Raw genomic sequence first — 6,011 nt, 5'->3', positions numbered from 1 at the left:
AGGCAGTGATGTGCTGCTGTCAGTAGTGCAGTGCTGTGCTGCTGTCAGTGAGGCAGTGATCTGCTGCTATCAGTGAGGTACTGAAGTGCTGCTGTCAGTAGAGCAGTCCTGTGCTACTGTCAGTGAGGCAGTGATGTGCTGCTGTCAAGTAAGGAAGTGCTGTGCTGCTGTCAGTGAGGCAGTGCTGTGCGGCTATCAGTGAGGCGGTGATGTGCTGTTGTCAGTGAGGCAGTGATGTGCTGCTGTCACTGATGAAGGGATGTGTTGCTGTCAGTGAGCCAGTGCTGTGCTGCTGTCAGTGATGTTGTGCTGCTGTCAGTGAGGCAGGGATGTGCTGCTGTCAGTGAGGCAGGGATGTGCTGCTGAGGTGAGGCAGGTGAGGCAGAGCCTTTCCTGTCATACTAACATTTGTGCCAGGTAGTACAGTGCTGCATTGTGGTGACCACCAGTATATAGTAGTACAGTACAGTTGTCCATTTCCTGTCATACTAACATTTGTGCCAGAAATTTGACTGTATAAAGTATATGAAAAATACAAAGAATATATTAGAAATATCTTCTTTATATTATTCTAATCATTTTTATAGCCAAAACTCTGGAGTACAAAGTCTATGGCTAGTGAGGCATTGCCTCCCCTGCCTATCTTTTCCACACATCTCTGATCAAAACTCACTAAATTTCCAGGAGTTTATACAGCTGTATCTGTGCATAATGCCCACATAAACTCTTTGGCTCATATATTGCATATAAATCTGGCTTTGGTGCTAGCCAGTACCTCCTGAGACATTTAGCTCCCCACACAGCTCTGCTGCTATCAGTGAAACTACAATGTGCTGCTGTCAGTGAAGCAAGGATGTGCTGCTGTCAGTGAGGCTGAAATGTGCTGCTCTCGGTGAGGCAGTACTGTGCTGCTGTTAATTAGGCATTTATGTATTGCTGTCATTGAGGCAAGGATGTGCTGCTGTCATCAAGGTTGTGCTTCTTTTCTGAGAGCATTGTCTCTGAGAGTGATGCTATAGCTCTGTGAATAGGTTTTGGTGACAGTTGAAGGCAGTTCAGGTGTGCGGTTATGCTGGGAGGTGTGCAGCCGTTTTGGAAATAATGCACAGTCATGTGATCTACTGTGTCCAATCGTGTTGCCAGAATTTCTGTCATTATAAGATAGTATATATATATATACATACATACATTTAAGTATGAACACAAGATTAGACAATAAATTGTGTGCAAGTGAAAATATGATTTTCTTAATACTGAATAATACTTCTATATATTGGGAAATATTTATAGGAAAAAATGCTCACTTAGATTCAGGGTATACTCCAATAATGTATGAAAGCTCAATTAAATATATAGCCTTTGATTATCTGAGTGTCAGAAACAGTGCTGTGTGAAAGAGTAAAATACCTATGGTACCTAGTATTCCCTGGTGGTCTCCCATTCAGGTACTGACTAGGCCCGACAATGCATAGCTTTCAAGATCAGATGAGATTGGGCATGCCCAGTGTGGTATTACCGTAGGTCAGTATAGACCAACACACAACCTGAACATCCAAGCAGATATTAAATATACATGAGGCTTTAAAATGAGTGCAGTATAATCAAATTTATGTGAGGCTATCATAGTAGTAAATTAATGAGAGTAGTATATAGATGCTTAATATATGGAGATAGATTTTTTTTGAGTAATACAATATGAGTTTATTTGTCAAGAATGTGGGTAGGGAGTAGAGATGAGCGAATTCGGTTCGTCGAGATCCGAACCCCCCCGAACTTCACGTGGTTAACACGGGTCCGAGGCAGCCTTGGTTCTTCCCACCTAAGACACAAACCCGAACGGGGGAAAACGTCATCATCCCGCTGTTGGATTCTCGCGAGATTCTAATTCCATATAAAGAGCCGGGCGTCGCCACCATTTTCACTCATGCATTGTCGATTGAGCGGAGAGGACGTGGCTACGTTCTCTGCCTGAAAAGCTCAATATCTGTGCTCAGTGTGCTGCATTGTGGGGACCAGTAATACTATCTGGTAGTACAGTGCTGCATTGTGGTGACCACCAGTATATAGTAGTACAGTACAGTTGTCCATTGCTGTATATTGCAGCTCTGTGTCAGACTCAGTTCTATTCTCCGGATCAGTGCTCAATATCTTTGCTGCATTGTGGGGACCAGTATATAGTAGTACAGTGCTGCATTGTGGGGACCACCAGTATATAGTAGTATAGTACAGTTGTCCATTGCTGTATCTTGCAGCTCTGTGTCAGACTCAGTTCTATTCTCCAGATCAGTGCTCAATATCTGTGCTGCATTGTGGGGACCAGTATATAGTAGTACAGTGCTGCATTTTGGGGACCACCAGTATATAGTAGTATAGTACAGTTGTCCATTGCTGTATCTTGCAGCTCCGTGTCAGACTCAGTTCTATTCTCCGGATCAGTGCTCAATATCTTTGCTGCATTGTGGGGACCAGTATATAGTAGTACAGTGCTGCATTGTGGGGACCACCAGTATATAGTAGTACAGTACAGTTGTCCATTGCTATATCTTGCAGCTCTGTGTCAGACTCAGTTCTATTCTCCGGATCAGTGCTCAATATCTGTGCTGCATTGTAGGGACCAGTATATAGTAGTACAGTGCTGCATTGTGGGGACCACCAGTATATAGTAGTACAGTACAGTAGGCCATAGCGTTATCTTGCTGCACCGTGTCACTTCTAGTATCCTGATCAGTGCTTAATATCTGTGCTCAGTGTCAGTGCTGCATTGTGGGGACCAGTATACTACAGTACAATAGTCCAGTGCTGTTCTCGCTGCTCAGTGTCAGTTCTCCGTAGTATCATCAGTGATCAGTATAATTAGTTCTCAGTATAATCAGTGCACTGTTAGACGTGCGCCCGTTTTCCGCCATTAGTGCATTGGGATTTAGACAATTGATGAAGTTATTGTGTCCCCGGTACAAAATCCCATCTAGATTCCACTTCACTAGGCAGGCGATAGCGGGATTTTACCAATTAATTTCAGTGGTTTATAATTTTAATTACAGTGATCTTTTCAAATATTTCCAGTGATTTTGTTATTCTCTTCCAGTGATTTGGACCAATATTACCATTGATTAGAACGAATAATTCCTGTGATTTTGTAATTTTCTTCCAGTGATTTGGACCAATAATACCACTGATTAGAACGAATAATTCCTGTGATTTTGACATTTTCTTCCAGTGATTTGGACCAATAATACCATTAATTAGAACGAATAAATCAGAATAATTCCTGTGATACAGTATTCAGGTGTTTGTGTCGCTTAGCTTAGCCATCCAGCGACCACAGTGCACCTCTTTTTCTCTTTTCTTTGCATCATGTGCTGTTTGGGGACTATTTTTTTAAGTGCCATCCTGTCTGACACTTCCGTATATGTCCAGTGGTACTGCCATTTGATATAATTCCTGACATTACTGCCATTTAATTCCAATGATTTTGTCATTTTCTTCCAGTGATTTGGACCAATAATACCATTGATTAGAACAAATAATTCCTGTGATATTGAGGTGTTTGTGTCGCTTAGCTTAGCCATCCAGCGACCACAGTGCACCTCTTTTTCTCTTTTCTTTGCATCATGTGCTGTTTGGGGCCAATTTTTTAAGTGCCATCCTGTCTGACACTGCAGTGCCACTCCTAGATGGGCCAGGTGTTTGTGCCGGCCAGTTGGGTCACTTAGCGTAGTCATCCAGCGACCTCGGTGCAAATTTTAGGACTAAAAATAATAGTGTGAGGTGTTCAGAATAGATTGGAAATGAGGGGAAATTATGGTTATTGAGGTTAATAATACTATGGGATCAAAATTACCCCCAAATTCTATGATTTAAGCTGTTTTTGAGGGGTTTTTGAAAAAAAACCACCCGAATCCGAAAAAAAAATTTAAGGGAGGTTTTGCTAAAACGCGTCCGAATCCAAAACACGGCCACGGAACCGAATCCAAAACTAAAACACAAAACCCGAAAAATTTCCGGTGCACATCTCTAGTAGGGAGCCAGATCCTGGATTATTATCACTTCTGCTTTACTGTTATCTGTGTGTATAGTTTGGAGCATAGAAGGGAAAGGGAAGGGGGTAGGGGGACATGGTAGCAACTTTCAAATATACCAAGGGTTTTTAAAAGTGCTGTAGAGAGACATTCTTCAAAAGAGGACAAGAACAATAACACAAGGGCATGCTCTGATAGCGGAGGGGGGAGGTTCAGAGGAAATATGAGAGAAATTACTTCACAGAAAGAGTAGTGAAGACAGTGGCAGACCTATATTTTGGGGCCATGAAACTTTAACTGTTATGGAGGCCCCTTTACAACCAGCAGCAATAGGGTAACATCCAACAAGGTCCAAAGGGCCTAACTGCCATTGCAAGGACTGTACAGCCCAAATGGTAGAGAATGGTGTGGTGGAGTGGAGTCCTTGAAAATAGGCGATATGGGGAGCCCATTCCCACCAGCCTGTGTCTGCAGGGATAGGTCAGATATTTGGCATGGTGAAAGAATCTGTGGTGTCAGAGGTGGGGGGTGACAAGGTGAGAGTGTGTGGGGCATTTCTGATTACAGCAACCCCCCCCCCCAGCCCCTTCAGTGTCTACTCTCATAGCTCTCCCTCCTTCAATAATCACCCCCCACTTCATTAGTAACCTCAAAGTACTCTCCCACCGCCCCACCTCTCTTTAATAAATAGCTGACAGTGCACACCTCTCAGCACCAGCAAAATTACCTTATTAAATGCATCTTTGTCCTTGGCTACTTCTCACCTTTCATTGCTCCCAGCCTACTTCCTAGGAAGGACCCTCTCAGGTTTCATCATTCCTGGGAATGTTACAAAGAGATGGCTGTTTGAAATGATAATTTCAAATGGATACACCTTATTCATGCTATTTACAGAGCGCAAATCACAGAGTTAGACTACAACTCCAAGCGACTCCTGTGATACTAAGCAATGCACATCCAAGCTGTAATAGCAGCTATGCTGTACTAGAAGTCAGGTTGTCATGGTGTTATTGGTGATGAGCTATAACCATACAGTGCATAAAATTAAAAGCTATAAATGGGCAACTCTGGGACTAGGGGCTCTGAAGCTTTATATTCATTCGTTTCATAGCAGATCCGCCCCTGAGTGGACAAGTGGAATAGCCTCCCTTCAGAAGAGGTTGAAGCTAAGACAGTGGAACAATTTACTCACACTTTGGATAGGCAGAAGGATATCCTTACAGAGGCCTAAGGAATAAATAGGGTTGAAGTTGCCAAAAGGATAAATGAAAAAATGCAGACTAGATGAACCAAGAGGTTCTTATCTGCCATCAAATTCTATGGGCAGTATTCTATTATCAGCGGCCCTGTAATTTTGAGTGGGAGCGAGTAATGCGTGTGGATGAGAGATGCAGATCTTAGCCTTGTATGTAAGTAAAAGTGTTTTATATTGAATACGGTTGAATACCGGTAATAGTAGAGAGACTTACAGAAAGGATACGCAGACGATGAACGTCTAGCGAGGAAGATCAGTCTTGCAGCTGGATTCAAAATTGATTGTAGTGGTGAGAGCACTGGCATATTTATAATGGGTGCAGTGTGTGTCCATACCGCACACCATGCATCCATTATTATTAAAACCCTCCCTAGTCCCACGGGGCAGCAGTGGCACTGCAGAGATCACCGGTGTTTCACGCAAGTGCAGTAGGAAAATCACTGGGAAAATCACAGCTGCACCATTTTTCACTGAGATCTGTGCATGCATTCTAGGCTCTGGGACAGTGCTAGGGTCCCCTAGGGACCCTAGTGCCCAGAGCAGTGGCGGATTTAGCGGGGGGCGATCAGGGCGAACGCCCCCCCTACATATACCGGCAGCGGGATGGAGGCCGGGTCCCGCTGCGGTATTGGGAACGGGTTGGAGAGCGGTGCAGCGCGGCGGCGGACGAGGAGAGAGAGGAGCGTCCTGACGCGCGTACAGTGACCTCTGATCTGAGCACGCCCCCTCCTTCCTGT

At 44.0% G+C, this 6,011-nt stretch overlaps 1 pseudogene; it reads right to left on the bottom strand.

Annotated features, from left to right (window-relative positions):
• Nucleotides 1-1,404: 1,404 nt before the first annotated feature.
• On the bottom strand, nucleotides 1,405-1,523 carry LOC135051513 (5S ribosomal RNA; annotated as a pseudogene).
• Between the last annotated feature and the right edge of the window lie 4,488 nt (nucleotides 1,524-6,011).

Source organism: Pseudophryne corroboree, chromosome 2, assembly GCF_028390025.1.
Source record: "Pseudophryne corroboree isolate aPseCor3 chromosome 2, aPseCor3.hap2, whole genome shotgun sequence".
NCBI lineage: Eukaryota > Metazoa > Chordata > Amphibia > Anura > Myobatrachidae > Pseudophryne > Pseudophryne corroboree.
The sequence above is the reverse complement of the archived record's forward strand: the minus strand, read 5'-3'. Positions and strand labels throughout refer to the sequence as shown.